This window comes from Miniopterus natalensis, chromosome 7 (genome assembly GCF_054644295.1).
Source record: "Miniopterus natalensis isolate mMinNat1 chromosome 7, mMinNat1.hap1, whole genome shotgun sequence".
Taxonomy (NCBI): domain Eukaryota; kingdom Metazoa; phylum Chordata; class Mammalia; order Chiroptera; family Miniopteridae; genus Miniopterus; species Miniopterus natalensis.
In genome coordinates this window covers 22702443-22724348 of record NC_142087.1, presented here as the reverse complement: position 1 = coordinate 22724348, position 21906 = coordinate 22702443, and positions in this window count along the sequence as shown.

Here is a 21906-nt window from a genome sequence, read left to right as displayed (position 1 = left end):
GAGTTAAAAGCATATCTACTGAGACAAAACCCAGGAAAATCAGAACCAAATGCAATAAAGACTAAGTTTAAGAGAAAAGGAAAGAGCTCAAGGAAAGCACCCAAGTGTGATGGTTTAAAAAGCTTACATATTCCAATAATAACAGGCAAAAACTGTAAGAAGGAAACCCACAAGACAGACACCCGCTGGATGCATTTCTGAGTAGAACACAGACACACAAAAATCCAACAGAACAAGGAGAGAAACACAAGTTTCCTCAAAAGACAGAAAAAATAAGTGCCAGGAGATAACAGAACATAGTCTAGAAAAGACAAGATGGTGAAGCGGCAATTTTATACACTGTCAAGTCACCCTTCATGGGAAGGAAAGAAAATAAGGTCTTAAGTATGCAAGTCTTCAGAAATTATATCAATCCTGCACCCTCTCTGAGTAATATCAATAATGAATCACCAAAGTTTACATTCTTGCTGAATGAAAAATGATTTGAATTAAAGTGTCATGTTTTACTGTTCAAATATACACTCACTATGTAAATTAGCAGTCATAAAATGGTATGCATAAAATAAGTGTTTACCAAATGTATAAATTAAAAACTTCAGGATGATACTAACAGAATTACAACTAATGGAGAAGAGGTTTTCTTTAAAGTTTTTCAGGTTTTGATAAATAAAGTACACAAGAGGCAGATTAAAAGGTAAATAAATTCATAAATAATTTAAATAATATAAAATAAAATTTTAGGAGAATACTGAAATGTCCAATTTATAAACAACCAAAAAAAATGCACTTCTTTTCCAAGTTTCTTTGAAAACCCTTATCAAAATTGATCATGTATTAAACATCAACAAAATTTGAAATTTGTAATTAACAAAATTACACGTGCCACATTTCCTACCACAGATCTCTTAAAACCACAAATTCCGAGTAAAACTTTAAACAAGAAAAATATAAACCAGCCTTTGGGAAAACATGGACTCTGTCATAATTATAGTTGAGGATTAGATATAAGAGTATGAGGAGTGTGTGTTTTCACTTTAAATTATTTGGTCTGAAGTTTACTTTAAGATACTTCAGTATAAATAAAGAATATATATGTGTAAGTTCCTTTAAATCTAGACCACTGGACAACTGGTTACCCCAAGTCACAATCCACATTGGGTCTAGTAGTTTAGTTAATGGTCACAGTGGATTTTAGAGATTAGCTTATACTGGTGACATAGTGGTAAACACCATCTTTGCCCATGTGACCAACTGGAAAGGAAGTATCAGAATCACTTCATTGGAGACATATCTTAAAATGTACAACAATATTACTTAGGTTGAGAACAGGAGATGGGTGACAGCACACTTTGGCCCTGGAGCAAAGACCAGCTCGGCTATAACATGAATATGGAATGAAGCGGTCAGTCGCTTGAGGGCCACACGTTGTTCTGTGCTTCTCGCCTGGCTGCGGATCCTTGTGTACATTTTATGCACAACCAGCTTCTACAGGGAAGAAAGGAGTAAGGAGAAGCCGACCTCTCACAGCATATTAAATATAATCTAATTAAGTTAATTAAAACTCAATTGTGGCTAATTTCCCTTACTCTGTATACTCCACTCCTTAAATAAATGTTCAACAGGCAAAATTTCAGATATTGTTATTAAACTGGTTTAGAGAATTGTACAAAGAGAGGTGCTGGGGAAAGAGCAGATTAACAGATTGTCTATTCTTGGAGAGGACACGCTTAGAAAATTGTAGTACAGGTTAAGAAAGTGATTAATATGAACAAAATCATTTTAAAATACTGGTATGAAAACAGCCAGATGAGCAAAGGCACAGAGGGGGAGAAAATGTCTTCTGAAATGAAAAACCTGAGATAGAGTTTGTACCTTTAAATACACCCAGGCTGCCTACAATCGAAATAAAAGGCAATAAGAAGTCAGTTAAAGTTCCATATGATATTAACGATTCAAAGGCTGCAATGTATCAGACATTAGTGGAGGAAATGAAAGAGTTTGGATTTGCTTGTTGCTATTTCTTCATTCAGATGTGAAAATGTAAATACAGAGCAAAGGTACGGAGGGATATTCTGCCTTAGAATTCAAACTATGGTCTTCCTATTGGCAAATCAGACCCCAGGGGTAGCGGTGGGAAGTGCACTGGGGCCATGAAGAGATGAACAAAGGTAGAAATGAGGCTCGGATCAGCAGAGATTTCGACACTGTGTAAAAGAAACGTTTCCTCGAATTTCCCTCAAATAAATGACCTGTAGGGCCAGTCTAAGCAAAATTGTGAATCAGAGTCCATCTCTATTTTTGCCCCAATTTCCCAAATCTTGCTTTCCAGTCATCTTCGCTCTTTCTCAATTCACTGTACCAGCATTCTAGTTTATCTCAAACATTCCTATGTTTTGAAGATTTGCTAATCAGCATAAATTTAAAGTAAAGAGGTTGTAATATTTTAAACAATAATAAAATTAAAAAAAAAAAAAGTAAAGCGGTTAAGTCTGCCCACAGAGGATGTTAGCATCTCCCTACCTTGAGGGCTTCTCAGATGTAACATCCAAGACTTGAGTGGAGAGAGCAGACTGCTCCCCACAACGGAATTTTAAGCACGTATCCTCCATAGTGCAGTAGGTGGTAGTCACCGACTACCATGTGACAGAGTCCTCTGGTGTCTGAGACTAGCTTCATCTTCAAGCCTTCTTCACTCACATGTCTGATGACAGGGCAGGAGAGACTTAAATAACTGGGGCTTGAATATGTGGGGCTCCTCAGGCTTCAATGTCTATATCTATGTGCTTTTTCCATGTGGTTTCTCCATAATGGTGGCCTTAGCGTGGCTGAACTTCCTACATGTCAGCTCATGGAACCAAGATGCGTGTCTCAAGAAAGAAAGAACCAGGCAGGAACAGTGTCACCATCTCTAATTTAGCTTTAGAAGTCACATAGAGTTACTTCCATTGTACTTTATAGATTGAGACAGTTGAGGCCCAGTCCAGGTTCAAGGGAAGGGAACTTAGACTCAGTCTCTCTGGAGGAGTGTCAGCCTCACAGTATAAGAAGAGCATCTACATGTATTAGTGCAACTGTTTTTGGAAAATGCAATCTGTCACAAATTACCTTTTGGTAGCTCATGAGGCTCTTCAATTTTTACTGTGAATAAACATTATAATGAATATAAATAAAGTCAAAAGAGTATCAAAGCTAGAAGAGAATGTTAAAGTAAAATATATCAAATCAATATCCAGAATTATCTCTTGGCAGACTTGGACTGCTAAGTTTAAAATAACAAGATGAAGTTTATAAAGGGCCATGCATGAAAATTTAAAAATAATCTTATGAATACACAATAGGGAACTCCTGTCTTGGTAGGAGCTCATTTGGAAAAGAGCTGGGAATTGTAGTTGATTATAAGCGTGGTATATATAAGAGTGAGATATGATTGCTTAAACAAACAAGAAGCTGATCCATATTTAGATTGCATTTATGATTATACAGTGTCCTTATGACAGGAAGTAAAAGCCCAATATCCCCTGCAGGTATTTAACCATTCATTCACTCAATAAATATTTATTGAGCTACTGCTATGTGCTAGGCACTGATCTAGGTGCTGGGCATATAGCAATGAACAAAAACACACAAACCCTACCCTCATAAAACCTGCATTCTAGTGGAAAGGAAAAATAATGTCACATGAAAAAACGCTAGAGAAAAAAATGATAAGAGAAAGCAAAACTGGGGAATAAGTGTTAAAAATGAGAGGGTTACAGATTTAAATAAGGTGGGTAGGGAAGTCTTCATTCAGAGGGGCTATTTGCGAAAAGTAATGAATGACTAAAGAGAGCAAGAGATGCATAGCTCAGGAAGGAACATTCTAGAGAGAGGGACTATCTGGGGCAAAGGCCCTGAGGCAGAGATGCCTGGCTATGAGGAGTCCAGTGTGGCTGAAGCTTAGTGAGCAAGCCTGAGAGTAGTAAGAGATACAATCAGAGAGGTGATAAATAACTGATTTTCTAGGATCTTGCGGGTCACTCTCAAAGCACGGATCTCATTCCGAGTAAAGAGGGGAGGAAGCCAGGGGAAAAGAAGGCTTGAGCAGGGAAGGGACATGTTGAAGCTGGTAATTTAACCAGATCAGCAAGTGTCAACACTGTGTTGAAGGACGAAGAGAGGTTAGGAGATATTTTTAATAATCCATGTCAGAGATGAGGGTGGTTTAAAACAAGATGGTAACAGAAGTCACCTGTGACCTTCATAGAAGCTGTTTTCATGGTATAATGGGGGCAAAACTTGATTGTGGGGAGATCAAGAGAGAATGGAAACAGGCAAAGAAAAGACAACCATTAATAACACTTCAAGTAGTTTTAATATAAAGGGAAGGGTAGAAGTGAGGAAATGACTAGACAGAGAAACTATTATTAGACATGGAAAAATAATATGAGTCCATGCTGTTGGGAAAATCTCAGGAAAAATAACGACACAGACAAAAATGCTAGATTAAAAAAATGGTGAGAGAAAGGAAACAAAAATGGGGAGTAAATGTTGAGGGACAGAAGATTTATGACCTTGAAAAGGTGAGGAAGGGGTATGAACTAGTGGACAAATGGAGGGGTTGCCTTTAGCTTGGAGCATAGGTAGGTAGAGGTCAAATATATGGGCATCAATGCAGGTAGGTGGGTATAAGTGATGGGAGAAATTATAGGAGTGTGAAGTTAAAATCAAGGCGATCATCTGAGAGTGATTAGGAGGAGGAGGGAGCTGTGGAAGTTGAGAGCAGAGATGAGATGGCAAAAAAAGGTTTTGTAGGAGGATGGGAGAATGGACAAATGGGAATGGAAATGCCATGTAATTTAAGCAGTAAACCACGCTTGAGGTTGCTGGCTATGACATAAATGTGAGGCCAAGCAGCACGGCTGTGCGCTTTTCTCCAGCTATGGTGAGCTGGTGCTTGAAGGCAGAGATGAGATTTAGCAAAGGCCATGGCTTAGTGGAGGAAGTATTTCAACAAGGGCGTTGAGTTTGTTGACAAAAATGTAATCATAATTGTTGGCCACGGAATGTAAGCTGCATAAGAAGGGTTAACCTGAAATTAAAAAGCTGAATCTTCACTTACAAGGTCTGAGTTTGATGTACAGTAAGTTTAACTCGGGTCTTTTTGACCCCCTTTATTAAAATCTGTCTGCCCTGGAGTAAAGTCTTTTTTGCATATGACCTAATAGAGTATTTTTAACCAGAAAGATTAAGAAAAAAGATGGGCCAGATAAGAACAGGGCTGATTTCCTTTCAAGCATAATGTCAAAGCTGATTATCAAAGCCACTCAGGAGTTCCAGGGAAGACAGCCTTCAGGGGCGCCAGGAGCTCCGGAACCTCTTCAGGAGCCCCAGGACCTCTTCCTTACGCTCTGTGATCTGCTGTGCAGCCAGCTACACAGACACACAAACAAAGACCACAGCAAAGACCACTGGGCTCTGCTGACCACTCTGCACAACAAATGAACAGAAGTCTAAACTCTGTGTCACACACCTCTTTGTGAGAAAACATGGCTGCTCTTCCTTGGGCTAGTCTGCATTTATTTTCTAATAAAATTTTCATGTGCTAATTCCAATCAATAACTAAAACAGTAAGTCAACATGTCATTATATTGACAATCAATTTTTATGGGTTTCCAATTACTGCCCGTTAGCTTTATTTCACATCTCGCTACTTGTGCTTCCTGGACTCACTTCCAGATAAACTACCTGCACTGATGCGAACCAAGACATAGGCTTTAGAGAAGTGCTACTATCTGAATACAGAAGTGGATGGTATATAATGCAGCAACAATTCATGCATATGCAACTAACCCCTTTAAGCTGTTTCTTTCCTATTTACTATGATATTTTCAAAATAGCTATTTATGTATACCTGCAAAACTGAGATAGAGAGATGAGAATATGACATAATTAGTATGTGATGTGGCCTTTTCTAAATAGGGAATCTCCATGAAGCTTTATTTTTTCAATAGAGACTATTGGCCACACCCCCCTTTGCATTTTATAAAATTATAATTATTTATTTAACATCAAAAATCATATCCATAACTGGTTTGAGAGTGAGATAGTAAGGCAAAAATCTCTACCAAATTTTTCATTAGATGATTTCATTTGAAAGCTGATCACAATAATTTCCTACCTTATTAGTCAGGATCATTTTGGTTGTGAATTATCTGAAGTTCCAAGGTGAATGACCATCCCAGTTTTTCTGGGAATATCCTAGTTTCATCGTTGAAAATCCCACTTCCTGAGAAAACCCTTAGTCATAGGACAGTTCTTATACTATCAACCCCCACCCATCTTTCTCTACATATTTTAACTACCACTCTGCTTATTTTGGGTAGTACGTCCAACCTTCTCAGGGGGAGGGAACCAGGTTTTCCAAAAGAAATGGCAGGTACTAGGGGTAAGACTGGATGTAGATTAAATAGATAGATAGATGATAGATATAGATAGATGATAGATGATAGAGGATAGATAGATATAGATGATATAGATGATAGATGATGATAGATGATGATAGATGATGATAGATAGATAGATGATAGATGATAGATGATAGATGATTGATAGATAGATAGATAGATTAGATAGATAGATGATAGATAGATAGATAGATAGATAGATAGATAGATAGATAGATAGACAGATGATAGATAGATAGATAGATAGATAGATAGATAGATAGATAGATAGATAGATGATAGATAGATAGATGATGATAGATGATAGATAGATGATAGATAGATAGATAGATAGATAGATAGATAGATAGATAGATAGATAGATAGATGATAGATACAGATAATTACATGATATCCATTCTACTCTTTAAAGAATCTCTCATTATTCATATCTCATTAATATTATTTTTGCTCTTCTTTTTCTTTATCTTCTACATAGGTTTCTATTCCTCATTTTATATTCCAGCCCCAACCCTCTCACTTTCTCAGCACCCCAAGGGACTCACACTTCTCCTCCACCATCTGCACCACCAGGTCCAAATAAAACTATGCTCCAAGAAACATGCTATTCTGGGAATGGAACATATAAATGCATTACAAACTAAACATAAAAATATGTTGTAAACATTTTAAATGTCTATCTTCCTTTTTTTGGTTCGTTTTATTGATTAATGCTATTTGCTCTAAAAATTTTAAATGCTCTTCTCTTGATTTATGTAAAACTTTTTGTTTAGCATATCTGTGGCCAGGAAGTAGGCATTTCAAATAGTCACAAGAGTGTTTAGTGTCTAAAGTAGTAACTCACCATAAGCTTAAAATCCCATCAGAAATATTATTAAATAAAAAGTAACTGGTCAACTACTGAAGCTTGAAATTTTCATTTCTATGTTTAAGATAAAAGTGATAGAACACATAGAAACTCTAAAGGACTGTCTTGACCAAGAAAGCCAACAATTCCTCTCAGCTTAACTAAACCTTAGGCTCCTTTCTGACTCTTGTCCACCGACCTCTGTTTTCTTAGAGCATTGACTTTAGAAAACTGTTTATTTGCTACATAGCAACAGCTAATTGATTCAACCAGTTAGCTTAAAATTCAAAGTCTTCAAAAATTCGATGCCAATGTCTTGCCTCTCCTGTAGATTTTATTCCAAGAGGGCTCCCATATCCTGGCTTTGACTGTGTTTTATCTCAGGCGGTTCATCATTTTAAGGAGCACCCTCACTCTACCATCTTATCAAAATCTTGATTGACCTTTCAAGGTTTCAGAGAGCTGCCACCTCTTCCATAAAGATTTCCACGGTCGATGCAATCACAAGTGTTCTGTTACCGCTCCTCGTTCCTGTAGCATCTATTGTCTTGAACAGTCCTCATGTGTTCATGGTCTCTCTCTCCTGCTATGATGCAGAAGAGCACTTTAGCACAGAGCCATATTTTACCTGTCTGTCTTTGGATTGCCTCCTGCATCGCCTGGTACCTTAAAACGGCTCAAAATCACTTAATGAGGTTTGATCAATGGTTTTATGTATTAGTCGGGATAGGCTAACTGCTGTAGCAAATAATCCCCAAATTTCAGTGACTGACCAAAACAAACGTTTATTTCTTGCTCACTTTAGAGTCCAATGAGAGGTGATTGTGGTTAGGCTAGTAAGGACAAGCTGCTACGTACAACCAATGATCCAGGGCCCTTCCATTTTATTGATCTACCTCTCTCTGCTTCCTCTGAGTCCTCCCTACATGACCAGCAGATGCAAAAAGAGAACACAGAGGCCCACCTGGGTGACTTTTATGGGGCAGGCCTGGAAGTGATACTTCTAGGAACAGCACCCTTCCTTGTATCTCAGGACTCAATTACATGTCACACCCCCAACTACAAGGGAGTTCAGAAAACTTAAAACCTCAGTGATTAAGAAATCTTTGTCTCAATATCCCAATTAGGGTTTAAATATAATGCCTCTCCAAAGTTGCAGATGCAGAATAACAAGTGGACTCTATTTGGAGTCAGAAAAAAAATACTCTGGTTTGGCTCTGCCCCTAATTAAGTGGTGACTTCCTTGATCACAGTTTCCCCACCTGTAAATCGTCACCAGGTTAGGTAATTTCTAAGTGTCTTACTCATTTCTGTTCTGATGTCTCATAATTCTATGGGCCTGTCACCTTTGCTCATGGGGCTACCAGTGCTTAACAGGATACTTTTTGTCTGGAGATTTTAATGGTTTTTAAGTCAAGAATTTCAATGCCCTTGAGTTACTGCTATTCTAACAATTCTAATTCTAATAAATGCTGTTCCAATGGCACTGTCACCTGTCGCTAGCAGGCGCCCTGCATGTGTTCTGCACACCCGTCACGGCTCAGCCTCTGCCTGCTTTGCTGGTAGTGACTGGGCTCAGGCTTTCTCAGGGACCCCATCGGGCCGGTTGCTTTGCTTTACCCATATTTACAGAGATGTGAAGGTCTCTGGAAGTTTATATCCTTGGGCCAGCTTGTGGACAATGACCTTCTGGTGTAGGGGTAGGAATCCCAAGTTATTTGCCTTTCTGTGGAACTTATTCTGAGATATAAATTCTGTTCCAGAGCTCCCCCAGGGGACTAGGCTGAGATGGGATTTTACCTGAAACTGCACCCTTGACTGGCCTCTTTCCCTTCTCTGTTTGTTTTTATTCATCCAGTTTCTCCTGAAAGAAGAAAAATGTCCAGAAAGTGCCTGTATGAAAGCAAGTCAGTGAAATACTCTAGGTAATATATCTTTTATAGATACGAGATAACAGATAGATTTATTTTACATTAGTGATAATGTTATTATAATGATTGATGTTGATAATATTAATGTCCAACCACGGTGTCTTATTTCTGATATATATAATTTGTTCTTCCAAAGAACTTAAAACCTATAACTAATTATTTCCACATATCCATATCTCCATGAAATCAGACAATATAAAAAAAGAAAGAGCCCAGGTAATGCGACACAAAGCACATTTAGTTCCCCCTGACTGACGAAACAAAACCAGCTTTGACTAGACTACAATACCCCACACGAATGGAAACTTCACCCTTCAGTCGGGTCCTCAGGGAAGCAGGCTCATTTCTTCTCTTCTCGTTTCCTAATTAGAATCTCTTATCCAGTCACTCTGACACCAGATTCTGTGTCTGACTCAGTATTAAAAGCCTAGTTATGCTTTCAACATCTACATATTAATTTCCTCTGGGCACCTGGCTGATAATACAAAGAACCTTCCTTGATAGTTCATGCCCCTGTTGAGCCTGAAATCAATTTAATAACAATCCCAAACCACTTTTCCATCTATGTTCCTTGAGTCTATTCATTGGGGTAGCAGTAAAATTAGTCTTCAGGTGAAGATATTTTGCTTAGTTTGAGTATCCTTCTAGGTGGTGTGAATGTTTAAGTGGAAGGCAGGTTCAGAGCAACAAAAGATTTGTAGGATTTGGCACACATCTTACTTTTACAGAGTGAACAGCCTTCCCCCTGTGCAGAGATTATCTTTGTGAATTATCCAGTAGAAAATTCCTAACTTTTACCAATTCATTTAAAGAACTGACAACTACTAACAGGTGCTGTTACAAACAATGATGTGATGGCCTGGCCGGGCATGGCTCAGCAGTTGAGCATCCACCTAGGATCCAGGCGATCGGGGTTCGATTCCTGGTCAGGGCACATGCCCGGGTTGCGGGCTCGATCCCCAGTCAGGGACGTGCAGGAGGCAGCCAGTCAGTGACTCTCTCATCATTGATGTTTCTATCTATCTCTCTCTCCCCCTTCCTCTCTCTGAAACCAATAAAGATATATATATTTTTAAAAAATGCTGTGATGTCATTAGTTGCACATATAACTTTTCTCCATAAATTAAGAGATGAAGACATAACATTAAATGTGTCTTAAGTCAGGTTCCCTAAAAACAGATTCTGAGACAGAAGCTCCTGTGCAAGTGGCTTCCTGAGTGAGGGCTCTCTGGAGAAAGGGAACGAGGCAAGGACAGGGTGGGGGAAGGAGCCAAGCAATCAGGTGATCTTAGCTATAGTGCAAACCCTTTTGAATGCCCTCTTCAAATCCACGGTCAAGCACTGGCTTGAAACTGAAGGATGAAGAGTGTGACTGGAGAACGTGGGACTGGCTCTGTTCTTCAGAGAGCACCTATCTGCACATAACCAAAGCCTTGAATGCAGAGTTAAACAAAGAGAACTTGAATAAGAAGTCAGGAGAATCACAGTCCAGGGCAGGTGCAGGTGCAGCACTTAAACCTCTATCTTTCACACTAAGTTACATATCTTTATTGGTTAAATGTGGTGACTTATTGTTGCCTCATAGTCACAATGGAGTTGCCAGACTACCAGGTATCTCATCTGTGTTCCAGAGAAAAGGGAAGAGATTAAAAGAGCAAAGGATGTGCTAGCCAAGACAGTTCTTATATCAGAAAGCAAACACTTTATCAGGAGCTACATACAACAAACTTTCACTTAGGTCTTATTGGTGGAGTTGGGTCACATTTCTCTGATTTCTGTTAGATATTTGTGCATAATGCAGACCAGACTGCAATAGGACCAAGAATGAGTTTTACAATATTCTTGAACATTTTAGAAGATACAGTTGGTGCACTGATGATATCCCCTTAGCCCACTCTGGAGGTCATCTGCAGCTTTGGAGGACAGGTCTTGACCATGCAGGCAGCTTTCTACTTGAGCCTCTATGTCTACCTCTCTCTAAGGATTTTTTTTTTTTTTTTTCTGGCACAGGAGAAGCTTCAGCTAAAGGAGCTAGAAGTGCTGGGATGGTAGCAACCATCTACAGGATCAACCCTCAGTTAATCAGGAATGGAACTAGATGGATAAATACTCCTGCCTCCCCACCTCTCAGGGGAACAATTATAAAGTATATTTTATACAATCTCCCAGAAGGTCTCAGCAGGATCAAATCCCAATTTCCCACAGAAGTGACTCACTAATTAATACACCACCTATTGGCTTTCTTCCTTCCCTGTCTCACTTCTCTGGTTCTTCATTGAGAATCTGGGGATCACATATCAAATAAGGTTACTCCACTCAAATGCTTATCTTAGTGTTGTTTTAGGTAAATCGTCACGTTAAGACACTTGTAGGGGACAATGTCTTGGTATAATAAAATACATATTTAATAACCATAATTTTTACTAAATTTTATTTTGAAGCCTAAAACTATTCACCAAGCTTTCCTCACCCTACAGTCTCAGGAAATTCAAGAAGTAGGCCATGTTCATAAAAGGATCATGTTATATTTCATTTTAAATAATAATTTTTTAAAGGATGAAAGGACAAGTTAAACATACTCTTTAGGATCCAAGTGTTATTTTTTTGGCCATTCTAAGTCCAGAATATGTATGCAGATATTGTGGACTACAGCTGTGCTGTCCAATGCCGTAGCCTCTACCCACACATGGAATAAAGATTATATAAAATTAAAAATGCTGTTTCTTAGATGCACTATAAACATTTCGAGTACTGACTAGCACACATGGCAAGTTGCTACCCTATTGGACAGTGCAGATACAGGACATTTCCATCACTGCTGAAAGTGCTGAGGGCTGGCACTAGGCTAGGATCTCATGGTTGGCAAATACTCCGCCCTCTTGTCCATGGTACATAGGCTAACTGATCATGTTACTCTTTTTTCTGGAGCTGTCTTTAGTTTCATCGTCTTTCCAAAAATAAAAATCTGGACTATCACTTCCAAACAAGTAGAATTAGCACATATTTTAGCCAGAGTAATACTAAGGTAAGCTGCAGCAGAAATTTAACCCTGAAAATCACTGGCTTTCCCAGGCAAAGTCTGATGTGGTCGGGAAGCCCTCCAGCGTGGCCATCTGTATGCTTTATGCCACCCAAGCTACCTCGATCAGATAGTTTCTCCTGGGAGCAGACGTTATGCTGAACAGTGCTCTGGCGGATTTCCAAATGGCTACTTTTCCCCTCTCCCCGCTGGGGCCAGGAGGAAGTTTCTCCCCCATCTTCACTGCAGGAGCCTGGGAGGGCCCCTAAAGATCAAACTGATAAAAGAGTGGGGGCCCCTATTGTTGTCACTCTGCAGTTTCTAACCCACAGGCTTATCCGCATTAAGCCTCAAGCAATTTAATTACAGTTGTGATTCTCCTACCCTGGCACTGGCTCTTGCAGAGGCTTTTGCTCATGAGTTAATGCTCTGATAAGTTATTTTCTGTATCTCCCTATTTGTCTCTACAATTGGGGGACGGTGGTTTGCTCCATGACCCCAATTTTCTGATAGATCTAAGAAGAGTTGTTGATTTTCAGTCTGTCCAGTTTTTCACTTATTGTTGGGATGAAGCTCTTCCAAGCTCCTTAATATGTTGGTACTTTTTTTAATGAGTTTTATATTTCTACTATGAGTTAGATTGCTATTCTCTTTTCTCCCCTGTCCCTTTATTTTTCTTTTCCCACTCTTGGACTTTCTGAGATGAAGCTATTGTTCAGATTAAAAGTGGATCTTTTACTATGTTTTCTTCCCTGTGGTTAGAGTGATGAACTTCTACCCCAAGTGCATTGGGCCTAAAACTCCTTATTACTCCTCAAATGTTCTCCTTGCCCTACTAATAAAAAAAACCTGTCACAGTAACTCGGTCATCAGGAATTATCTCTATGTACAGTGATATACCACATAGTATCATCTAAAAGACTTCAGGGACATATCCTGCACTTAAGGGATGAAAAAGCAGTGAGTTAATTGTCATGGCCATTTGAACCCAAATACCTGCTGGTTGAATGTCCCCATCTGGCCCATCTTTCACAGAACAGCTTTTTGTTTTCTAATTTTGTGGACTTCGAACTATAAACAATATTGATTGGCTTGCTACCCAATGAGCTAGATGCTCCATTTGGTTATTTCTGGACACCCTGGAGCAACAACGTCAATCCATTTGTTCACTTCTTCCAAACCCCATCTAACCAAGTAAGGCTCATTTGAAGAATCTTCTGTTTACTCCCAGAGGAAAAATAAAACCCAGGTAACGTAAGTGGCCTGAATGGCTGACACCAGTCTGACTGGCATTCTTGGGACTCAATTTTTCACACAATTGGCTTTTACATCAATCCCTGAATAGTTCATAAATATTTGCCTCTCGCTCAGTCCTGACACCTTTACAGACTTGCCAGCTTTAAGCAATCACGTTACAGTAAACTGTTACCCTGCAAGGCCGAGGGAAAGCCTTCTTTACTTAATCATGTTGCCTGATTAGTTGAGACACACAGATTTTTCAAATAATTAAAAAACGCATATAACACAGATTCTGTGTTAAACAGGCTCTAATTTTCTTTGATGATTCTGAGGGCACTTGTCCTTTTGTTCTACTTAATCATCATTATTAGGAAAATTAATTGCCAGCTAAGCAAATTTTCCAATTGGCACTTGCAGATAAAACAGTTTTTCGAATCAAATACAACAATTTTTATTCCTTTCAGAAGTTTTCATGTTCTCTACCGTTTAAATCAAAGATCACCTTTCTAAAGCTACATATCTTCCTCCCATGGTATCCCCAGGTATCTTAGTATCTACAAAGTTTTGTTTTCTTCTGAAAACCAAGGGCCTGGAACAATGTCTGTCACACATTATAAGCTCAATCAGTGTGTGCTGCATAAAGGAATGAATGAATATTTTCTGAAGCACCCTTCGCACTTCAGAGAGAACCATTAATTCTACCTAATGGGCTCAGCTTTGCATGCCTCCGTGCCTATTGAACCACCCAGGGGGTTACTGGAAAATACCCATCGCTCATTTTCCTCAGAACTGGCACCGAATTACCATATTCCTTCTTTATAAAGGTCCCTCACATCAATTTACGAAGGTTCATCTCGGTACTAAATATTACCTCATTTAACTAGTCCTTTCTGCCCGATCAATACGACCAAGAAGATCCTTCGCAGGGGCAAAGTTGACATTGTGACTCCCCCTCCTGCCCTCATTCGGGACCCCACTCAGTAGGTCTGACATTCATTTGCAAGGAAAAGGGCTGTTCATTCTTTTCATTCTTGCAGCAAAGTTAGGTTCAAATGCATGGCCCCAGGCAGGGGAGGGGAAGAGAACCGGTTGACTTCTTAGCAGGGCAGACTCTTCCCGAGAGTAGATTTGGATAAAGATGAATGTGAGCAGGTGGACTCAGAGAGATCTGAGGCCAGAGGGAGGAGGCCTGGGGGCCTCACAGCCAGGAGAGGCCTGGAGACAAAGTTCAGCCTTATCTGCCCAGCCAGGGACAATTTAAACACGCAATTGCATTTACACACAGTTGACGCACTGCTCTTCAATTACCACCTGTCTCCAAATAGTCTTGCAAAACGAAAGATGATTTTGCAAAGAAAAAGATGCTTTTGGTTTCAAAATTTACGTTCCCACTTTTGTGTGAACAAGGACAGGCAAAAGGAAATTTCCATTAACTTCAGAAATGCATTGCATAACCCACACATTGGATCTCTATTTTTTTTTTTGTCTGAGATTTCCCTTTATTCTTGCTTATCCATTGACCACAGGCTATCTGCACTTAGTAAGCAATACAAAGTGTACCTCTGGTTTTTAAAATCATCTGTTTCCTCTTTCTTCCCTACCTTTGGCCCTACTCTGCTATCACACTTGCTTTAAACATGATTATATTTGTTCTAGTTCCAAGTTGGGAGGATGTCAGCCTATGAGTCTCAAATAGTGACAACCCACTGTCACACATAACTTTTTCCCCTCATTTTTTATAACAAGTCAGTAGTCTTTTAGGATATTACCGTAAAAATATAATAATACCCTGACACTACCTTTATTTAAAAGTTTGAAATTTTAGGGATTTTCCACATTAATTTTGATTTTTAAAAATATTGTTCATTCTTTCACTCTTGCACCAAAATATGGTTTAAACACAAGGCCTCAGGCCAGGAAGAGCAATGGCTTACTTTCCTTACTAAGGTGGAGTCTTTCTGACAGTAGATTTGAAAAAGGGATGATGGACTGGAAGTTACAGGTCCTCCTTTCCCACAGAGACACCAAGTTAATAACAATATGTAAATACCTAATACCTCAGTCAGTACTCTAGAGACCAAATGAGAAGCTATAGCACCAGACCATTATAAAACAAAGACAGGATATCACTGGAAAGGGTAGGACAATTCACAGCATTTGTCACCTCCATCGACATGGCATAAGATGTCCCCAACCCTTCCAGGTGCTCTTCCCTTGGGATACAAACAGAAACACTCAATGAAATAGGAATAGAAGAAAACCACCTCAATATAATAAAGCCACTTATGAAAAGACCACGGCTAACATCACCTTCGATAGTGAAAATCAGAATTTTTCCTCTAAAATTAGGAACAAGAAAGTCCAATTTTGCCGCTTCCATTCAACACAGCATTAGAAGTCCTAGCCAGAGTAATTAACACCAGAAAAGGAAATAAAGCCAACCAAATCAGAAAGAAAAAAGCAAAATTACTTTGTTCATAGATATGATCTTATGTGTAGAAAACCCTAAATATTCTACATACAAAAGAGAAGACCATGATAATTCATCACTGAATTCAACAAAGTTGCAAAATGCAAAATCAATATGCAAAAATCAGTTGTGACTCTGTACATGAACAACAAACAAACTGAAAAGGAAATTAAGAAAATAATTCCACGTGTAATAGCCTCCAAAAAAAAAAGAAAAAGAAAAAGAAATACTTAGAAATAAACCTGACCAAGAAAAACTACACTAAAAACTTCAAAATATTGCTGAAAATAATTAAAGAAGGCACAAATAAATGGAAACACATCCTGTGTTCATTGATTGGAAGAATTAACATTGTCAATGTGTCCATATTACCCACAGCGATCTACAGAGTCAATGCAATCTTTATCAAAATCCCAATGGCACTTTTTAGAATTGAAAATTTAATTATAAAACTCATATGGAATCTCATGGGACACTGAATGGCCAAAACAATTTTGAAAAAGAACAAAGTTGAAGGACTCATAATTCCTGATTTCAAAACATATTACAAAGCTGCAGTAATCAAAATAGTGTGGTACTGGCATAAACACAGAAAAATTGACTGATGGAATATAATAAAGAGCCCAGAAATAAGTTCATATATATATACACACACACACACACACATATATAGTCAAATGATCCTTGAAAAGGATGTCATAACCACTCAGTGGAGAAAGGATATGGCAATGGGAAAACTGAATGTTCACAGGCAAAAGAATAAAGTTAGGCCCTTATTTTTCAACATACAAAAATTATCTCAAAATTTATGAAAGACCAAAACATAAGACCTAAAGCTATAAAACTCCTAGAAGAAAACACATAAGGAAAACTTCATGACATTGGACTTGGCAATGAATACTTGGATATGACAAGAAAATAACAGGCAACAAAAGCAAAAATAGACACATGATACTATAGCCAACTTAAAACTTTTATATACCAAAGTACACAATCAACAGAGTGAAAAGACAACCTATGGAATAAGAGAAAATATTTGCGAATCATAGATCTTATAATGAGTTAACAATACATAACATACAAAGAAGTCTTATAATCCAACAGGACAAAAAATCAAAAACTTGATTTTTAAAATAAGCAAAGGACTTGACATTTTCCAAAGATGAGATATAAATGGTCATGGTCAATGAGCATATGAAAAACTGCTCAAAATCACTAATCATCAGGAAAAAGCAAATCAGATCATCATGTGATACTCACCTCATATCCATTAGGATTGCTACTATCGAATAAAATAAATATCAAGCGTTAACAACTATGAGAAGAAACTGGAGCCCTTCTGTACTGCTGGTGGGATTGTAAAACTTTGCAACCTCTATAGAAAATAGTATGAAGGTTCCCCAAAAAATTAAAAACAGAATTGCTAATATAATATAATATAATATAATATAATATAATATAATATAATATAATATAATATAATATAATATAATATAATATAATATAATATGTTAATTATACTTCAATTTAAAGTTTAATGAAATAATCAATTTTAAAAAGTAGAATTACCGTATGATCCAGCAAACCCACTTTTGGATATATACCTAAAAGAATTAAAAACAGGATGTTGAAGAGATATTTGCACACCTATGCTCATAGCAAAACTATTCACAGTCACCAAAAGGTGATAAAATGGTATACTATTCAGCCTTAAAAAATAAGGGAACTCTGTCACATAGTACATGAACAAACTGTGAGGATACCATGCTAAGTCTAAAAAGCTAGTCACAAAAGGACAAATGCTGCATGATTACACTTATATGAGCATCTAAAGTAGTCAAATTCATAAAACAGAAAGTAGAATTTTGGTTTTTAGGGCTGAGGTTAGGGGGAAAGGGGAGTTGTTCCGTGGGTATAGAGTTGCAGATTTGCAAGATGAAAAAATTCTGGAGATCTGTTTCACAGCAATGTGAATATACTTAACACTATTAAATGGTATATTTAAAATTCCATAAATTTTTACCACAATAAAAATATTGCATTAAAGGACTATTTATCTTGATTACTGAGTTTTTTAGCATCTGCTTAAAATTTATACTTTCTATGAGTGTCTCACCCCAATCCCTACTCTGCACTCCCCAACCAGCCAAGGGTGGTTACTAAAGAGGTGGGAAGGTAATTAAAATAAAGATATTCTGGGGGTGAAAAGGAACCAGATTTTTCTACATTCCTCTCATTTATCTCTCCATCCATCAAGAAAATGTTTACTTGGTCTTTAATAGTAATAAAGAAAATAAAACAGCAAAGATGAAGCCAGATTTAACCCCACTGAACAGCTCAGAGATCCTGATATCATGTCCTGCTCCATAAATCATTCAAAAGCCAGCAGAATTCTTATTAGTCATTCAGCACCACATCCAGTCTTCCCAGAGGACTTCAGACCTCAGATGGTTTGAATAAATGTCAAAACTGGCTTTTAAAATGGCATTTAGTATTGAGTAATCATAGTGCAGTCCATAGAAAGTGTAGCTTAAAGCTCAGATATGATGGGCATTGAATACACAATTCCGAAAACAGCTAATTCCTCTTTAAGAAGCATAGTCTCTAAAAGAGCAAAACAATCAGAATGCAACAGAATGGGAAGATAATTAGTATTTAATAAGCCTTGCTCCACTTCAGTGAGAAGAAGCAAAGTTAATAAATCTAAAAGTAGGTTAATCTTCTATCTTGTCCCTTAAGCCTGCCATTGTTACGTCTTTATTGTATTCCAAATGCACTCAGAAATGTAAAAGTCCACCAACAAGATATTTTGAAACATTGCTTCAGATACGTTCGATAGCACAGACTATTGAGGACACAGCCATGAGGAAAAAAACTCTCCAACCTCTTCAAGAAGAAAACACACTAATAAGAAAACTTTCTTTTTCTATTTATTTCCACACACTGAAGAGCTATTTGGGTGACCTGAACCGGGAATGAAATACAAGCCTTTCTAAATCAAGGGCCCCGGAGTTATTTCCTGTGGACCTCACTTTTACCAGCTGCTGCTTGGTGCCCAGCCAAATCTCACTCTTTGTGGCCCTCAGATATCTGAATTATCAGCATGTCAAGTTCTTAGCGGCAAAGCCTTACCTCCGAGTTGTTTTGCCAATGAACTTTTGAGGGATGGCTGCCAGGAGAAACCGGTAAGGGAGTGAAGGAAACAGGATGGATCTGGGGAAGGAGCTGAGCAACAGAGAGGTCTCAGCTGGAGTCCGGCGTCAGCCAGATCCTGTGAGGAGCTCTGGGGTGCGAATTAAACCACAGAGTGGTCTCAGCTGGAAGCAAAAGGGTAACCGTAAAACTCCAACCTCATTCGGCCATTGGCCCTAACTACCTCTGACTTAGAGTAGGTGGGATATGGAGACCAGGGGATAAACACCCAGGCACCTCGGGTGAGGTGACTCCCACTGGGTTAGGACAACTGGGATGGCTGCCCAAGACCAGTAAAGGAGATCTGGGCAGGACAACGACAGCATCTACTCTGGTTTGAAAGGCCTGAGATTTTGAGGGAGTCATCGCAAAGTAGGCAGGCTTTGAAATGCTACAGAAGGAAATTATCGCCTCTAGAAAACCGGTCTGAAGGATTTCTTAGTGATGTCCAAGGCTTCCTCCAGCCAACCACATTTTCTTTAGGGCCTGGCCTGTCCCCATTCGTTCTCCAATCCCAATAAATCTATTATTCAGTGACTAGTAGAGAAAGCCTCCCCAGAACTGCTGAGCTACACCCAGCTTCCAAGATCTTCTGGTCCAGTAGCTTTTTGACATTGGTACCCAGGAGCTCTCATTCACCAGAAATCCTGTGGAAATCCAACGTGTAGCTCCACAGAAAGGAGACTCATGCTGGTCGGAGGGTGGAGAATGAATATCAATCCCCCGTTGAATTTGGCTGCTCCCACTGGGCACTACAGGGGGTATATTTTTCCTCCAACTATTAGCATATGTCTTAAGCCAGATTCCCCATATTGCCTCATGTTGGGGTTCTTGCAAGTAATGTATGGGTGAAGTGGCCTCGGGGGAAACCTTTAAGAGAGGAAGAAGAGAAAAATGGAGCATGGAAGGAGTGAGGCAGACATGGGAGCTGCCATAACGCAAACAAACAAAACAATGATCTGCTCAAACCTTGCCCTGGGAGGCCAAGAAACTTGCTATGGCCTCAGAGCTTCCCAGTGGTGGACCGGGGCTTGAGGCAGGTGGGCTCATGCCTGTTCCAGGGCTATGATCATGACGCCTGTTTTAGGATAGGTTCCCTAGAAGCTGATCCTGAGAAGGAGACTCTTTTGCAAGTGTTTTATTGAGAGGGTGATCTTCTCAGAAGGAACCTTTTGGGAAGTGAGGGAAACAGAGAGAGCAGAGGGAGAAAATGAACAGGAAAACGATACACTCTGGTGATTAGCTTCAGGCTGGTCCCAGGGGGAAGCTTGAAGGGTACCACAGCTTTGTCTTAAAATGAGGCAAAGGGCTAAAACTTTATACCCCAGTACCAATCAGTCAGCATTTGGGGCTGGGGGGAAAGGCCTAGCTTCCCAGTCTTTTCCTGGAGCGGCAGAGCCTGTTCTCCAAAGGCAGTGCTCTGGGTAGGGGGCATCTGGGAGCCATGAGCTTTCACCCTCCCAGCAGCTGGTGGGGCGCTGAGCAGAGCGTACCAGGCAGGCACCAATAACTTTAACGGCACCACCTCATGGGCACCCGTGCAGTTTCAGTCACTTAATGTGAACATCAACACGATATGAGCCCAAACCCAGAGCAGTATCTAAGGAACCGCTTGAAAAGGCACAATCACAGCTACCACCCACAGTTTCCATTTGGTCTTCTGTTTTTCCCCCCATAGTGTGCATTTCATCAAAGATCTTTTTAAAATATGCTTCCATTTAAGTTATCTCTACAGAAGCCAACTTTTGATTCCAAAAGGAAGTTGCCAAATATATAGATAAGCCTCTCTGTTCATTGAGGAGATTCACAGATTCAGTGAAGGCTGCTCCTTTCCAGTCTCAGCAGAGAATCTGGGCGGGCAGAGGGCCCTGCCCGCGGACCCCTACCCTCCACGCCCCATCCCTCCTCCTCCAGCTCCTAGTCACACCCTGAGGATGATATTCTAGGTGGGTTACTATGGCTACCCTATTCTAGATAGTCTCTGTGGGTTTTAAAGAGCCATCCAATTAACTGTTTTGTTACATTTTTGACATTTTGTTGTGGTTTTCCCCTCTTGAGGGGTTTTTCTCTCTCTTATCACCATGAAATCCAATTAGACTTTTAAAAATGAGGTTTTGAAGGATCATGTGTTGGGTTTGTTTTTAGGAGGGGAAGAGATACAGAAGGTATTAGCAAAAGGTACCTTGGTACAAAGATGTCAACCAGAGACTTCAAACTGGTAATGTCCTTAAAGATCTAAGTTGTATCTTTTCAAACTATTTCCTGAGGAGCCCCCTTGCATTCCTCTGAGATATAAACAGGTTGGTTTTTCAGAGCCATGGAGAAAGACAGACCACTGCACCCAAGCACACACTTGCCATCACAGAAATCACAGGAGCTCTATTTATCAGCTTTAAATGCTGTTTTATATTCCATAGAAGGATCTGAGATGCTAGTTAAAATTTTTAAAAGGCTTGAGAGCCAGAATTTAGTCTGCAACAGACGCTGCAAGTCACATCCATTTTCGCTCAGCACTTATTTCTATGCAGCTCACTTGCATATCTTTGCCTGAAGACTTTTCTGTTGCAGGAGCCTGCTCGCCACACAGGCTAGCTGGACGGACATGCCGGCCAAGATGCCCCTCCTGGGAGCAGCCCTCACCCACAGACTGAGGCAGTGGGTGTATAAACGCCCAGCTCCCTCTCCTGCATGTGGGATGCCTCTGAGGCATGTGGTCTAACCTGCCTCCAAGGCCTGCCCTGCGGGCTTAAGCCCAGGTGCCCCCA